Consider the following 18,310-nt stretch of genomic DNA (forward strand, 5'->3'; position numbering starts at 1 on the left):
CTAAGATCCAGATCCCCCGCACCGCTGCAGGGGACCTGGATCCTCCTGTCTCACGCCCCCCATCATACACACACTTACCGGTGCTTCCTGCTGTGTTGCCGGGGCAGCGGGTTGACGTCTACGCGATCCGCGTAGACAACGTCCGCTGCAGCCGGAAGGAGGTGTGGCTAGCAGCGGGGGTTGTCTGCGTCCGTCGCGTAAACCTTCCCCGACTGTCAGAGATCAGAGCTCCCCGCACCGGTGCGGGGAACTCTGATCTCTGACAGCCGGGGAAAGTATACGCGACGGACGCAAACAAACCCCCCGCTGCCAACTCCACCTCATTCCGGCTGCAGCGGAAGCCGACGTCAACCCGCTGCCCCGGCTGGAAGCGCCGGTAAGAGAGGGGTGAGAGAGAGAGAGTGTGTGTGTGTGTGTGTGTGTGTTAGTTAAATGGGGGTATAGGGTGTGTGTGTGTGTTAAATGGGGGCATAGGGCATTTCTGGAGTGGCGTTAAGGGGGCATTTAATAGAGCACTCTGCCTCCTGAAATGCCTTATACCTCCCTATATGCCACTCTGCCCCATAATATGCATTTTAACCCCCTAAATGCCAGAATGGGATATAGGGGTATAAGGCATTTCTGGAGGCAGAGTGGCACATAGGGGGTCGAAAGGCATACCATGGGGCACAGTGGCATATAGAGGGTTAAAAGGCATATCATGGGCCACAGTGCCATATTGGAGTGGCAAGCCTGGGGGCAGATGTGCGTAACTGGGGGACAGGTTGGAAAATACAAGAAATAAAAACAAAAAAAATATTTTTCTCAATCATAGCTTTTATTAAAAAAAATAGTTTACATGAATTAACATTTACTGGTAAAACTTTTTTCCTTTGGGGTCGTCTTATATTCAGGCTTTTTCTTTTTTTCCTAAGTTAATATTCAGATTTTGGGGGGTCGTCTTATAATCGAGCAAATACGGTACATAAAACAATTATTAAAAAAGAAAAAACATATAATGCAGTATTTTTCCAGGTTCCAGGGTACAAACTGAAACTCACTTTTCCACATATTTTGTGGGCAATACAAAAATGTATAACTAGTAGGTAGAAACTTAAGAACAGGACAGATTACTTACTAGGCCACTTCTGCTTGGTCTGCCACCTACGGATGATGCCACCGAGCTTACAGAACTGATGGAAGAGCTGCTAGGGCTATGTGTCAGTGCCGACACACCCATTGCCATCCTCTTGCTTTTCTTGGCCTTGGCAGGACTTGTTGATGGGAACCCAATACGGATCACCTTGTGAATAGGAGCAAAAAGGCCAAATTTTGGTGGACATTGAAAGTACCTGGAAAATGTAAAAGTAAAGTCATCATTGCTATACATTCACTTGCAGAGTGAGAATAGGTTTACCAAGCAAGAGCTGGGAAAACATTATAGCTACCATTGCATTCACCATTACAGTTACTTCATTTTAAAGGGGAAGTTTTGGATGGCTTTGCCTCTCAACCACCACCACTTTGGCAATTCTATGATATGGTGTAGTTTGGGCTAGAAAAAACAACATACCAATGGCTAATATGCAGCTGCCTTGAAAACAGCCACAATAGCTACCGAAGTTCCATACAATGCTAGCTAATAGTAGTCAATACTCTTTGGCTTTATTAAGATGCTTTTTACATTTGAGCATACTGCCAAGCAGAGCCGCTCCACACGTAGAAGGCTCATAAGGTCTGTGGATATAGAATCCTAGATTCTGGAAGGATGGTTCCCTCAGGAGATGACTGATAACTTCTAAGGAACTCTACAAATTAGGCATGCGGCATCTCAAGCTGAGCTGAGACTGTAACAACCTGACAGTATTGCATTTTCAATTAACTCTGCAATACTCTCACCATATTATCCACTATAAAATATTGTCTAGACCAGTGATAATGAACCTATGACACACGTGTCAGTGCTGACACGCGTAGCCATTTGGGGTGACACGCGCAGGATTTCATGCGATTCATCCTCGGCTCCTGCACGGCCGCCGAGGATGAAAGAATCTGTGCTGGAGGAACGGGGGGGGGGCGCCACGTGCAGTAGCGTACCTAGCGGGGGGCGGTCCGCACCGGGTGCCGCTTATCAGGGGGGTGCCAACTTGCCGGCACCCGGCACCCCTCCAGAGACGGACAGTAATGAGGAGCAGGCTCGCAAGGGAGCGGTATCGGAGGTCTTTAACAGACCTCCGGCTCCCTTGAGTGATTTTAAGCCGGTTCAAGGATCTCCCTTGAACCCGGCTTAAAATCACTCAAGGGAGCCGGAGGTCTGTTAAAGACCTCCGATACCGCTCCCTTGCGATCCGCGCGGCAACAGCTGTTGTGCGCCGGGGTTTGTTGTCAGATCCCGGCGCACAACACTGAAGCCGCGCCCACCGCTGTCCGTGCCCTCTGAACCCCGTGCCCTCGGAAGAAGACAGAAGAACTGAAGAAGAAGAGGAGCGAAGAGCAGGAAAAGGAGCTGTAAGGAGAAAAGAGGAAAGGTAGGAAAGCATACAGTGAGAGTGGATTGGTGTATGTGTGTGGATTGGTGTATGTGTGTGGATTGGTGTATGTGTGTGGATTGGTGTATGTGTGTGGATTGGTGTATGTGTGTGGATTGGTGTATGTGTGTGGATTGGTATGTGTGTGGATTGGGGTATCTGTGTGGATTGGGGTATCTGTGTGGATTGGTATGTGTGTGGATTGGGGTATCTGTGTGGATTGGTGTGTGTGTGGATTGGTGTATGTGTGTGGATTGGTGTATGTGTGTGGATTGGTGTATGTGTGTGGATTGGTGTATGTGTGTGGATTGGTGTATGTGTGTGGATTGGTATGTTGGGATTGGTATGTGTGTGGATTAGTATATGTGTGTGGATTGGTATATATGTGTGGATTGGTATGCGTGTGGATTGGTATATACGTGTGGATTGGTATATACGTGTGGATTGGTAAGTGTGTGAGAGTGATGGGTGTTATGCTGTACCATTTCCAATGTATTTTTCATTATATAATTATGCTCTAAAGTACATCATAACTCCCATCACTCTATACTGTTCCATACAGTGGCAGAGCTGGGAGATAGTTTAACCCCTTCGTGACAATTGCCGGTCCGGGCACGTCACTGAAAATCGTGACGATTATGACAATTGACGTGCCAGGACCGGCACGTCTTTAAACGGGTGAAAAAATCGATCCGTGATCGATTTTTTCACTCAAACGGTGTTGCTCTAATGCCTCGACATCGAGGCATTGAGCAACACCAAAAAAACATTCCCGCCCCCCCCCCCGATCGCTCCTAGGAGCAAAAAAAAAACATGTTTGAAAGACTGCACGTCTTTCAAACATGGCGGCACCCGCCGCCGAAAAACGGGTTTAGGAAGCGATCGCGAGTCGCTTCCTTTGCTTAGCTGGTGTTGCTAAGATGCCTCAGTATCGAGGCATCTTTGCAACACCTGTTTAGCAAAGGAAGCGACTCGCGATCGCTTCCTAAATGCTCAACTTACCTTCCCGGTGCCGGTGTCTTCGAAACACACGCGGTGTTTCAAGATGGCGGCGCCCATCAAGCCGGGGGGCGGAGCCTGATGACATCATCGGGGGGGGTGTTGCTGGATGTCATGGACATAAGAGTGATCATGATTTGATAAATCAAAGGCAATGTTTTCTAAACATTGCCTTTGATCAGTATTGGATCTGCCCCCCTCCTTCACTTGCTTCTAGTGAGGGAGAGAGACAGATCGGTGTGTTCTGGTATTTCAGGTATTCCCTAATAAAAATATATATATATTGATCCAAAGGCTCTTATAAGAGCCACCCATATAATATTAACCCCTTCATTGCCATTGATCACTGCATAAACAGTGATCTTGCATAGTGGCAATTGTTTTTGGGGTTTTTTTTTTTTTTACATTTTTTTTAACTTTTTTTTTAGGTTTTTTTACTTTTTTTTAGTTTTTTTTTTTTTTTTTATTATAGCCATTAACCCTTTCCTTCCCCACTATTTTTGCTGCAATTCTTACCATGCAGCGGTATACGGCTGAGGAGGCGTATGCCTTTTTGGCCACAGATTCTGAGGCCACTGATACAGCGTCAGATTTTGACGTTGGTCAGTTCACAGATACATCTAGTGATGTATCTGTGGCTGTTAGGACGCCTGCCACACGTAGTCGTGGCAGTGCACCAGAGGCATGGGTAGCGCCTAATAGGTACAAGCCAGCTATCCCTCCTTTTTCTGGAATTCCTGGCATCAATATTGATGTTACAGGATTCACTCCACTGCAATTTGTGCAGGTTTTTTTGGGAGACGATGTCTTGGGAGACATTGTCACACAAACAAACATTTATGCCCAGCAGCACCGTGCTGCTAGCCCTAATTCTTTTTGGGCAAAACAGCCATGGACTCCCATTGACGTGCCAGAATTTCTTAAATTCTGGGCACTCACAATGTTAATGGGCATTATAAAAAAGCCCTCCATCCGCTCCTACTGGAGCACCAGCCCCATCTTTAGTACCCCCATTTTTGCCCAAACTATAACTAGGCAAAGGTATGAAATGATTCTTCGTTTCATGCATTTTAGCGACAACAGCCTGTGCCCCCCTAAGGAGGACCCCCAGTTTGATAGGCTGTACAAAATCCGCCCCCTGATTACCCATCTCGCTGCCAGGTTTCCAGAGGTTTATACACCTGGAAAGAATATCTGCGTGGATGAATCCCTAATGAAATATAAAGGAAGGTTGGGATTCAAGCAGTATATTCCTTCCAAGCGCTCCAGGTATGGAGTGAAGGTGTATAAGCTCTGCGAGAGCGAGACAGGATATACTCATGCCTTCCGGGTATACGAGGGTAAGGATAGCTACCTTGACCCTCCAGGTTGCCCAGATCATCTGGGCACCAGTGCCAAGATTGTTTGGGACCTAATATTCCCCCTTATGAACAAAGGCTACCACTTGTATGTAGATAACTTCTATACAAGCGTCCCTTTGTTCAAGCTGCTGTATTGTTTCGATACGGTAGCTTGCGGTTCTATAAAAAAGAACCGCTTGGGTTTCCCACAACGCCTGGTACGAACCCGGCTAGGAAAGGGGGAGACCTCAGCTCTACGCCAAGAGGAGCTTTTGGCATTGAAGTTCAAGGACAGAAAAGAGGTGTGCATGCTGAGCACCATCCACGATGAAAGAACCGTGGAGGTTTCTGTCCGTGGCAGAGCTGGGGTCACTAGAAAGCCAGTGTGCATCAGGGCCTATAACAAGCACATGGGTGGAGTTGATCTGTCAGATCAACTCCTACAGCCCTACCTCATTATGAGGAAGACAAAGGCCTGGTACAAGAAGGTTGCAATTTATCTAATGCAAATTGCAACCTATAACGCTTTTTTGCTGCACAAAAAAGCAGACACTGGGCTGAAGCTGTCTTTTTTGCAGTTTCAGCTCGAAGTAATTTCAGGTATCTTGTACCGTGATGCACCTGGTCCCCAAGTAGTGATGGGAACCAACAGAATTGGGGCTACCCATTTTATTTTTAAAATCCCCCCTACAGCAAAGAAGCAGAATCCCCAAAAGAGATGCAGGGTATGCTACAGCAGGGGGCAAAGAAAGGACACCACATTTTACTGTCCAGATTGCCCTGGAAAACCTGCACTCTGTGTCGGTGACTGCTTCAAGCTGTATCACACAGTTTCCCATTTTTAATTTTTTTTTTGTTCCTGCTCCATTTTTGTATTTTTTTTTTATTTTTTGTTACATTTACTGTTTTTTAGCTTTTATTTGCTCCACCATTTTTAAGCGTTTTTATTTGCACTGTCAAGTGAACCCTGTGTCCATTCCGTGGCATGAGGGACCACTTAAGGTGCTAGATCAAATCCCTTCTTGGAGATAGGCCAGGCTTTCTTGTAACCTGTCCCTACTGATAGTTGGGTACAAGCATTTTTCTTTACCCAGATGTAAAATTCCTACTGAACTTGAATTGCTCATGTTCCAAATGTGGCCCTTTTGCCCCCAAACAATCTGACAAACCCATGCATGTGGGGTATCAATGTACTCAGGAGATGTTGCTGGACACATATCGGGGTGTTGTGTGACAGCAACATATACCAGGAGCTGTAATTTCACACCTGAAGTACAAAGTATGTGGAAAAAAAACACCAAAAACAATTACTATCCCAAACTTTGACAAGGGTTGGTGGTAGGATTAGTGCATGGAAAGGGTTAAACTATCAGCATCTAAAATACCCTGGGGTGTCTAGTTTTCAAAAATATATGGTTTGGTGGGGTAAATTTAATTTGCTGGCTTCAAAGATGCCCCAAATACCACATAGAGACAGAATTACCAGATTCAGAGAAAAATGGTTTTGAATTAGCAAAACGCTACTTGTACTTATTGCCCCATAACGTGTAGAAGAAAGCAAAAAAACATAAAAACATTGGGTATTTCTAAACTCGGGACAAATAGTAGAATCTATTTAGCAGGTTTTTTCAGTAGTTTTTTATGATGAATAAAAGATTTTTCAAATAAAAGTGAGAAAATGTGGTTTTTTTTCAATTTTTCGTCATATTTTATTATTTTTATTATAGGAAATTACATCATATGAAAAAAATTTTGGTGTCTGAAGAAAGCCCTTCTTGTCCTGAAAAAAACAATATATAACTTGTGTGGGTTTAGTAAATGGGTTAAGAGAAAATTACAGCTAAACACAAACACCGCAGAAACGATAAAACAGCCATTGTCACAAAGGGTACAAAAAGTAAAATCAGCCTTTGTCACGAAGGGGTTAAACTATAAATTGCGCAAAATTATGTTTTTTTGTCGAAGTGACACACCACGCGAGTTATGCTTGATTTTTTGCCGATTTTTGACACACCACGCCAAAAAGGTTGCCCATCACTGGTCTAGACAGTAAGCACGCTACAAAACTATTCCATCAAATTATACACAACTGCTGTCATGGAGGCATACTATAACCAAAAGTAACCAAGTCCCAGAGTCCTATATGAAATAGCAATGTCTATTTGAAGGCTATAACTCCCATCATCTTTAAAGTTAAATATATAGTAAGCATAAGTGTACTCCATGTTTACACTTCATTCCCTTTGGATATTTGCCAACAACTGATGACATCTTCAGTCAAGTAAAAAAGATCAAACATCATAAATGCTTTAATTCTTATATAATAGTGAGTTGTGTGTTCTCTGGTATCCTCCTTTGAGCTTTTAGTTGAATTTTCATTATATATTAACAAAACTAGTGATGACTCAGAATAGAGGATGACTACTCATAATAGAGCATGTGATCTGCCAGTGGGAAGTATTTTAAATACATTTAGTACCTTAGTCCCTTATATATACGGTATGTTTATGGAAAATAAAGTTCCAGTGAGTACAGGCTGTATATCAAAGACTGCCAAAAGACATAAACAAGCTGTTTTAGGATACCCACCCATTACAACATATGCAGTGTTTCTCCACGAAGGAATCTTTTCCACTTAAAGCAAATAGTATTATTCTGTCACCATGTAATGTCCATCTGCATGGAAAATGTCACGCCACTGAATACAAAATTACCCATGAACTTCTTTGTGTTGGGCTTCTCTGATGTTAAAACACGCATCTCGACCATCAGCTTAATATTTTTTTCTCAAAGTACCGTATTTGCTCGATTATAAGACGACCCTGATTATAAGACGACCCCCCAAAATCTGAATATTAACTTAGGAAAAAAAGAAAAAGCCTGAATATAAGACGACCCTAAAGGAAAAAAGTTTTACCAGGAAATGTTAATTCATGTAAACTATTTTTTTTAATAAAAGCTATGATTGAGAAAAATATTTTTTTTTTGTTTTTATTTCTTGTATTTTCCAACCTGTCCCCCAGTTACGCACATCTGCCCCCAGGCTTGCCACACCAATATGGCACTGTGGCCCATGATATGCCTTTTAACCCTCTATATGCCACTGTGCCCCATGGTATGCCTTTTGACCCCCTATGTGCCACCCTGCCTCCAGAAATGCCTTATACCCCTATATCCCATTCTGGCATTTAGGGGGTTAAAATGCATATTATGGGGCAGAGTGGCATATAGGGAGGTATAAAGCATTCCAGGAGGCAGAGTGGCATTAAGGGAGTTAAAAGGCATTATATAGAGCACTCTGCCTCCAGAAATGCCTTATACCCCTATATGCCACTCTGGCATTTAGGGGATTAAAAGGCATATTATGGGGCAGAGTGGCATATAGGGAGGTATAAGGCATTTCAGGAGGCAGAGTGCACTATTAAATGCCCCCTTAACGCCACTCTGCCTCCTGAAATGCCTTATACCTCCCTATATGCCACTCTGCCCCATAATATGCCTTTTAACCCCCTAAGTGCCAGAGTGGCATATAGGGGTGTAAAGCATTCCAGAAATGCCCTACACACACACACACACACACACACACACACACACACACACACACACACACACACACACACACACACACACTTACCGGTGCTTCCAATTTCCTGCTGTATTGCCGGGCCAGCGGGTTGACGTCTCATTCCGCGGCAGCCGGAAGGAGGTGGAGTTGGCAGCGGGGGTTTGTATGCGTCCGTCGCAAATACCTTCCCCGGCTGTCAGAGATCAGGAACTCTTGAACTCTGATCTCTGACAGTCGGGGAAGGTATTTGCGACGGACGCATACAAACCCCCGCTGCCAACTTCACCTCCGGAAGCACCGGTAAGTGTGTGTGTGTGGGGGGGCGACGACAGGAGGATCCAGGTCCCCTGCAGCGGTGCGGGGGATCTGGATCTTAGTCTCCTAATCAGACCTCTATTTGAGGTCTGATTAGAAGACGACCCCGATTATAAGACGAGGGGTATTTTTCAGAGCATTTGCTCTGAAAAAAACCTCGTCTTATAATCGAGCAAATACGGTACATCTCGTCTGTATTGGCTGTTTCCCAAATGCAATGAGAAGCCTGTCCAAAAGGTTTTGGAGTGTGTCTGTGGGAATTTGTGTCCATTTAATCAAAAGAGCATTTAGCATTGATGTTGGACAAGAAGTCCTGGCTCACAATCGGTGTTCAAATTCACCCCAAAGATGTTCAATGGGGTTAATTGACTAAGTTTGTGAATCCATGAAAGGGACACAGTGATGCTGGAACAAGAAAAGGCCATCCCCAAACTGGCGCCACAAAGTTGAAAGCATACAATTGTCTTAAATGTCTTTGTATGGTATAGCATGAACATTACCCTTAACTGGGTCTAGGAAATTCATTTTGCGCTACTCTATTCTGCTACACTACAGGTCATTATCAGACTAAGTGCAATCATGTCTGGCAGCGCAACCTCCTACAATAACCTCTTCTTCTTCTTCATCAGGGCAATTTCTCTTTTACGTGTAACCAAAAAACACTTCTAACTACAATTTCAGCCTGAAAAGGCAGCTTTATCAATATAGTTCCATAATAACTCAGAATGGGGAAGAAAGGGGATTTAACTGACTTTGAACGTGGCATGGTTGTTGGTGCCAGACGGGCTGGTCTGGGTATTTCAGAAACTCCTGATCTACTGGGATTTACAAGCACAACCATCTCTAGTGTTCACAGAGAATGGTCCAGAAAAGAGAAAATATCCAGTGAGCAGCAGTTGTGTGGACGAGAATGCCTTGTTGATGTCAGAGGTCAGAGGAGAATGGGCAGACAGGTTCGAGATGACAGAAAGGCAACAGTAACTCAAATAACCACTCGTTACAACCAAGGTATGCAGAATACCATCTCTGAATGCACAACACGTCGAACCTTGAAGCAGATGAGCCACAGCAGCAGAAGACCACACCAGGTGTCATTCCTGTCGGCTAAGAACAGGAAACTGAGGCTACAATTCACACAGGCTCACCAAAATTGGACAATGGAAGAGTGGAAGAACGTTGCCTGGTCTGATGAGTCTCGATTCCAGCTGCGACATTCAGATGGCAGGGTCAAATTTTTGATGTAAAAAACATGAAAGCTTTGGCCCAACCCACTCAATTAAAGTCTCTTTTGATATACAGCCTGGTATTTACTTCGGTTGTTGCACTTAACCGCTTAAGGGAGAAGACAGCCTGACCTATTTTTTTTTTAATTCAAAGGATGTTTATTTACTTTTCCTCTGTATTGTTCCCTGGTATATTCATTCCTTATTACTTAGATATGTTCCTGGCTTGGATTTGTACTTCTTCTTAATTAAGCCAACGCATTTATGCAAGTAGATTTTTAAAATCTAGACCCATTTTGCAGTGTATGCTTGCTTAACAATTATAAATGCATTAATAGAAATTATATTATGTTTAGTTTTTGACCAGACAACATACCTGTGCAAACAAGTGTACGTGTGATATGTGAAAAACCTGGTGAGAATGATTTACTATGTTCCCGGCATACCTGGTTCCTGCCACTGCACCGTCGTTCTTGCCCAAAGGCTCATCTAACTCAACTCCACACCATTCACCCTTTGCAAAATCCGTCTCTCCCACGTAGCGAACCACTCCGGTCTTTGTACCACCAACCTGCAAGCCATGATTAAGGGAAATTAACAGCTTTAATGCCATTGAATATTAAATAAAATTGGCATTATAATAATGAGAGAGTTGGATAAATCAGACACAAAACACATATAGAAAGTAGCTAATTCAAGTCAAACGTGTTCTTAAAATTGAAACTAAGATGTTCATTAAAATATCTTGTACGCAGCCATTTAGTTTAATATTAATAACACACAGTAAACTTTAGCAAAAGCAGTGTGTAGTAGTATGTAGAGAATCATGTTGGTTTTATTTGTCATTTTATTGTACACGACAAAAGGAAATATACTGAAACTTTTTAGAATACAACAAAGTCAATTCTTGTGTATAAAACACACATTACAGTCAGTCACAAAAAACCCTTAAAAAAGGTATCAAATTGTGAATTTAAACTTCCAACCAGGTGCCTTTCTGTGTCAAATGTGATTTACTAAACAATGATGTATGATGCAAAGCGCTAAACAATTTGTTTTTTCATTTACACATACAGTGCATGTTCCAAACACTTTCAAATAATTATTTCCAAATAATCACGTGGATTATTGACTCAGACCTTGTAATGAGTTACATATTCATGCTTACCCCTTACCAACTTTCATCAGTCTTGTGGACCTGTACATCCACCTTGCCAGTTACATTGTCAATGTATAGCTTAACTATATATCTTTTCCACTAAAGCCAAAGAGGGACACTTTCGATTTAGCGGGTATGGTCTGAAGCATGGCTGTTGGCTTGGGTCCAAAAGAGGGACATTTGGGATATGTATATATGAAGGAAACACTGAAGGAGCTTAAACAATACATTTCCGTTCCTTTTGCTAATTATAGTAAGAAGGTTGGAGAAAAATTGTAATTACCTACTCAGAATTTTAGATAAACTTTAAGATTTTGGTTGACTCTTAGGTAGAACTACAAATACTTTAGCAGGCTGGAGACAAAGGCATTATAATTGCTGTCTGTACTATTATCACACCAACACAAAAGCACAGTAACGTCTTGCAGAGATTATGCGCACAGATTGACAGTCTCGGCTTTGTACAGTTTCAAAGTTAAGAAGTGACAGAATCTGCTAACAGTTTAATTCTCAATACCTTTTTGATGTGGCTAATGAGACCATAGTGTTAGGATGATTTGCTCTCAGCTAAGAGTAAGAGGATACCGCATTAAAATTAAATAAATGTGGATGCCTTGCCGCACATTGTTCAGCTGGATCGTTTAAAAAAGGACTGTCCTTACAGCTAAGAGGAAACAAAGACAATGTGCTTGCAACACATGCTGAAACTGCTAATTCATTGTATTTCTATCATTAAAATGAGTGCATAAAGGTAATAATGTTTAATCCGTTCAGTGTAAGTCTAGATCATTTCCCATTTTCTCATGATATTATTGACATGGCTTCAGAGTATGGCTTCTGGTGCCAGTGTGTCCCCAAGTCTTATTTTATATATTGACATAAATGCCACGTTCAGGGCCAGACTGGGGATGACCTAGCGGCCTTGGCACTTTAGGGCACACGTTTTTCTACTAAGACCGAGAGCAGCCCCACGTATCCATCCATTGACCACACACCACAGGACCAGGTATGCTGCTGGGGCAGTACCATAGTTAAGAATCCAGTCCTACCAGCCACAGGCCCAGGTACAGCAACATTTCCACATTCACTTATTATTTCCCACTCCTAATGTATTATCACACAAATAGAGCTATAATTTGTTAAAGAATACAGCAGACTGAAAAGACCCCCTCCCTCCAAAGGACTAGTTATAAGCTGTTCAATGTTTGAAAAAAATACCCCCTTACATTCAAAATGACCAAAGAAAGACACTTGCTTTAGGGGTATGGATAGAGGGAAAAGGAGCAAATCTTTACTAATGCTATTTATGTGACTGTGACCTACTGACTAATATAAACACTGGATTTGATTTATAATTTAGTTTGTGAACACATTTCTTTACACGTTGTAACTTTAAGGGTTGTAGAACAATGTGATACACTCATATCCATCAAATATTCTGAGCTCCTAGGAAAGAGAGACATCAAGGATAGGATGAGAGACAAAGGGATTTGTGAGCCAAATAGTAACTGTGAACCTAAAAAAGAACACTAAGAATTTGGCCTATATTAGCTATAGGCTAATAACGGCAAACCAGCACATATTACGCTTTAAATGTGCTTTATGAATGATTACTGGTACTATTATTACCAGAAAAGTCAAATCTGGTCATCCAAAGAGCAGATAGAAAGGTATCATGATATTTTGTATGCGTTTTATTCAAGTAAAACAATCCCAATCTGAGGCATATCATTTATTGTTTGCATTTTGTACCACATAGGCACAATTTGAGATAACCATTATATTTTTTAATGTAAAATAAATATAATGGTAGTTAAAGTGAGGGGCAATGGTGCTACAGTAGATACACCAATATCTCGGTTCAAAAGATAAGTGAAACAAAAGACTCTTAAGGCTTACCCAGGCCCATTTAAAGAGACCTGACCGAACACCCTATATCCATAGAGGTTTTAAGAAATATCTTGTATATATGTTACCTAGATGCTAACTTATGAATACCCATGACCGGTCTTTGGCCTCTTGCCTTTGTGGGTGCCTGTGAGTACCTAAAATCTTCTGTCTTTAAAATATTGTTCTCACTTTGGATTATGTGCACATAAACTTTCAAACTCTGTAACAATCCCTAAATCATCATAAGGACCACCTTGCAAAGGTCAATGGACCAAAATTTAAGAATGACTACAGTACAACATTATTAGAATATCAGTAGCAGAATCGACTCTTCAAGCCTATGCTTTTGAATAAAATACAGGTTAAATGTACATTACTCCAGGAGTCTGAGGTCAATGTGTCATTGTTTAAATCATATGCAAAATATCTCATTTCAATAAAAGCCTCCCAGATACTTATTCATAATATTCCTCAATGAAATCATATTGACACTATGGAACATATATTCATTCCACTAAATGACATATTTCTGGAAATCTTGACTCACCAAAACACGATCTCCAATCCGTAAATCTTTGTCACCTTTTTTAACTGACCCACTGTCTGAAAGATTTGATCCCTATTCATTTCCTGTTTTTATAGTGTTGTTTAGCACACTTTCTCGGAGTGGAACGATGCGTGTAGTTAGAGGTGGGGTGGCAGTTCCAGAATGCAGGGACAAGTTTTGTGTAGTCAATGATTCCACAGAATGAGAATCACTTCCTGCACCATCTGCCACAGGCTGGCGAGTCAACTTGGATGGACGAGTAAAAATCCCCTGTAATGGTTGACATTCAAAATAGCGAACTCCACCAACCGATCCATCATTCTTTCCTACTGGGTCATCCAGAACAACTCCTGCCCACTGTCCTGGGGCAAATTGGGTTTCTCCCAAGTATTGTACCACTCCAGACTTTACTCCATTGACCCATACACGTTCACCAACCACAAAGTCTCCCAAGAACTCATCTCCAACCTCAGTGATCTTTGAACTTGATTTTTCTGCACCAACTGAAGAGGTAGATCCCTGTTTATGCAATGGAGAACCTGTGTGCAACAAGCAAGGCAATATTAACAAACAAACAAACATTTATAGGCATGCTTATCAATCCTGTAGCCTTTATGTGGAAGTTACAATTATCCTGTGATAATTGGGGTTTAAGTTAAACTATGGTGCCAGACAGGTTTTTTAGAAATCAGAAGGATACATTGATTAAGATTAAGGAAATAGTTTAATGTCTCATATATCTCCATTCACAGCTTTTTACTATCTAATGCATGTTTTACCTATAAATAAACAAATAAAAATAATTTGTCTTGTAAAAACACTGCAGCAAACTGCCCATAACTCCATCAGTTTTTACCACCACCTTTGGCTGTGCACTGGTAAGTAAGAGATGTGTTTGGTCAAATGCATCTTATGCAAGCCACAGAGGTAGAGTTCAGAAAAAGAGAGCAAATGTATAGGGGCAGCTCTAATGAATCACTCCATGTATTTGCAAGGGGTAAGAAAAACACATTAATTTAAAGTGGACACTCAGTTGTCATATGTATTAAATTGCATATGATATTTGCCATGTCCTTGTAAAGGGACACTCCAGCCATCATATGCACTTTAGACTTTTGTGGTGTTCTTCTTGCCCTCTAGCTCCACTATATAACCAAATGTATGTGGACTGTTGGATACACAAGTGACCCTACAGGGCCCATATGTCATTGCCAGTGTTTGATTACTCCTTTATGACTTTAGGAGTTAGTGTTGTGTCCTGTAAAACATGAACACACTACCACAAGGATTTAATAGGACATCCTGAGCTTTTGCATTCTATGACAGCCTAGCTCCTTCCCAGAATAAGTGTTTAGGTGGTGTGAATGCTGGCGCCTGCATTAGACACTCTGCACACTCTGCACAGACCCTGCTGGGGTCTCTGGTAACCCACTGACAGCTGATCACACATACTGTTATCAGGAATGCAGAACCGAGTTTCTGCATCACTGTGTTCTAGAGTGAGATTTTAGTGAGTTGGGGACAAACGGAGTCTCTCAGCCTTTTAGATAAAATCAAGCGAATACCTGTGAGAATGGGAACATGTGGTCCTCTCGCCTTATGGCTGAGGGGGCGATGATTTGATATATAGAATGCACGTGTGATGGAAAACCGGGTTGCCAGGTTGCGCTTTTTCTTCCAGGGTCCCAGTAGAACTTTGTTGCTACTCACTGCTGTAGCAAAGTGATATAGTTTTTTTAGGGAGTAGTTTATCCTACATAAATCCAGTTGATGCTTGGCATTATGCTATGGGGAAGGGTGACCAGTGAAACCAGTGAGTGCCCACTCAGTCCATGTTATTCTAAAGGGGTCAGTATAGGCTTGATTGTGTTTATTAAAAAAAACAATACATAGAGCTAAAACACTTTATTGTAGCTCAAGGGCAAACATCAACAGCCATACCAAGTATATGTGTCAGGCCTCATCCAGGCTGCAGTGCTGTATGTCTTTAGTTTCCCTAGTCCTTGCTACAGTTCTCTCTTTGCCGTAATCCATTCCTGGATTTTCCTATGCTCTGTCCTGTACTTCTGATTCCTTGATTCCAGTCTTGCTCTTTGCTTTAGCTCTGTTCCCTTTATAAGGTGTACCCCACCCACGTGTTCTGTTTGTCTCAGTCATCAGTCTAAAGGTTTAGATTCAATGTTTGGTTTCAGTTTATTAGTGATTCAGTAAGCAGGGTTTAGCGTTAGGACCCACCCTCATTGGAGTACGTTGGCGTAGTGGTGGGCTAAGCATACTATGGCCATAAGATGTGACAGATTTTCCAATAGTTGTCATACAGTCCTAGGCTAGTTCCTGTATTTATGTGTGTCAGTCTGTTATGTAACGTGTATCCCCTGTAGAGGGGTGTCCTGTCCTGTATCCCCAGTAGAGGGGTGTCCTGTTCATGTCAGATCTTGAGTATTCCTTGTCTTGTTCCCTGTGGTACCCTGTATTATGTATATCTTGTCTGGTTATGTTTCTTGCTTGGTCTCGCTGTCCCTTGCTTCTTTCTCTGTTCCCCTTGCTTGCTATGTTTCTCCTGTACTCTGCTTAGCTTTCCATACTCCCAGCCTGCAGGTGCCTGCAGGATATCTCCAAATTCTGGTTAACATCAGATGCTATATCAGGACGCTGGTATGTGGCTGTAAAACCCTAGATGCCCACTCGGGCATCAGGCCCTGTCCTACTCCGCTACTGCGCAATAACTCCTGCACTCCATCTTTGGGCACTCTGGGTCATTACACTCGTCTGTATGGACCCAGTTTGTGACAATATGCAGACATAACATGTGTAGTGTCAGTAATACTAAAAACTGTACACCATGAAAGTACTCTACTGTGTTGCAGCACGGCACCAACAATCATTTATACATTCATGTGAAATAATATTAGAAAGAAGCAATAGCTGTCATGACAAAACATGTAAACAGTCACAGGGGCACAAAAATGTTGGTATTATGGTAGGAATGGTACCTGTGGAAAAGGAAGTAGGGATAGGAAAAGAAATATCACAAATATCCAAAGGATTGAGGGGATCAGATGAAATGTGGTGTGGGGGTTAGTCCTCCTCTCCATAGGCGTCGCTACAGGGGGGGAGGCAGTGGGGCAATTGCCCCCCCTAGATTATTCATTTCCCCCCTTTTGCCCCCCCACCAAATTTGAGTAGAGAAGAATAATGACACAATATGCAAGAGAAGAAAGTTGTTGCCCCAGCTATATTCACATAGTGAAAAAAAAAAGAAATGGCATTAGCTATGATAACGTTGATGGATTTTACAGCATGCTGGTCTTTCACTGATTTCCAGTCAAGCAGTGACAGGCATGGCTTTACCATATTATACAATGTATCTGGGGAGGAAAACTTTCGGTAATTGTCTAACAATATCTTTTTCATCCAGGAAACAAATAATGCACTGGGTGCAAATTAGTGAAAAGGTGTACCTAGTCAATGTGTGTGTGACATATTGTAATCCTACAAGAAAAGCACAAAATATTGCAAATACCTAGAGGTTAAAGAGCCATTTCAGACTTCTTTTTGGATCTTGATACATTTTCCCTTATTGTGACAGAACCCCTACATTGGAAAACCCAAAAAGAGAAAATATAGCAGTTCTTCACTGTAAAACATACTGTGACAGAATGACCTGTCATACAGGGGCCCAAGGTACTCAGAGATGGCTCCAGCCTGGCTGCCAAACAGGCAGGAACTCCATTGTGTAAACTAATCCTATTAACAGGATTGCTGCCAGGACGAGATTCAGTAGCTAAAGGGGATTAAAGGTTGGGTTGTCTACATGTACCTGTTTATCATTGTTAATTTATGTTAATTAAGTTCTGTGGCTATATGAGTCCATGTTTTACAACAATAAACTGTTCATTCCTGCTGTATTCAATTTAAGGTAGTTGTGTCTAGGGCTGCAACTAACGATTATATTAATAATCGATTAGTTGGGCGATTTATTTTTTCGATTAATTGGATAAAAAAATGCAATTTTTTTAAAATTTTAAATAATGTAATAAAAAACGTACAATTTACACTTTCATCTCTTTATCGCAATGGCCTCTCTCTATTCACCTTCTTATTTTACTGACATAATAATAAAAGCTACAAGAACCCAAACACAGTGTTTCTCAAACTAAGTTTTAATACAAAGTTATTAGTAAATATTAATTCATATGTGTTACTCACCTGTCCCCGGTTCCCACGCTGCCGCAACAGCCGCCGAGCAGGATAGGGAGACCCTCCTCCACCGCACGGCCACCTCCACAGCAGCCGCCACGAAGGAGAGGGAGACCCCCCTCCACCACACGGCCACCTCCGCAGCAGCCGCCACGAAGGAGAGGGAGAACCCCCCCACCACACGGCCACCTCCGCAGCAGCCGCCACGAAGGAGAGGGAGAACCCCCCCACCGCACGGCCACCTCCGCAGCAGCCGCCACAAAGGAGAAGGAGACCCCCCTCCACCGTACGGCCACCTCCGCAGCAGCAGCTGCCAGGAAGGAGAGGGAGACCCCCCTCCACCGCACGGTCACTTCTGCTGCCATCCTCTGAAGTGCCGCGCAGGAGAGGCAGACCTCCTCGTACACGGCGTCCTGCTTCTGGCGAACTCCCTAACTGCAGGGCTTTATGAAGGGAGACAACGCCACACTCAAAATGGTCGCGATTCACGGACACCGGAAGTGATGTCATGATGGGATGATGGGAGATTAGGACTTCCTCCGCGGTTCCCCATTTAAACCTCTCA

At 42.6% G+C, this 18,310-nt stretch overlaps 1 non-coding gene and 1 pseudogene across 1 annotated transcript; one reads left to right on the forward strand and one right to left on the reverse strand.

Moving 5' to 3' along the window:
* Positions 1–1,093: 1,093 nt before the first annotated feature.
* LOC128473730 (CAP-Gly domain-containing linker protein 2-like) lies at positions 1,094–18,255 on the reverse strand (annotated as a pseudogene).
* On the forward strand, positions 5,795–5,924 carry LOC128476072 (small nucleolar RNA SNORA35). Its single transcript, XR_008347098.1, has one exon. It is a non-coding gene; the product is annotated as a small nucleolar RNA SNORA35 (small nucleolar RNA).
* Positions 18,256–18,310: the final 55 nt, after the last annotated feature.

This window comes from Spea bombifrons, chromosome 2, assembly GCF_027358695.1.
Source record: "Spea bombifrons isolate aSpeBom1 chromosome 2, aSpeBom1.2.pri, whole genome shotgun sequence".
NCBI classification, from domain to species: domain Eukaryota; kingdom Metazoa; phylum Chordata; class Amphibia; order Anura; family Pelobatidae; genus Spea; species Spea bombifrons.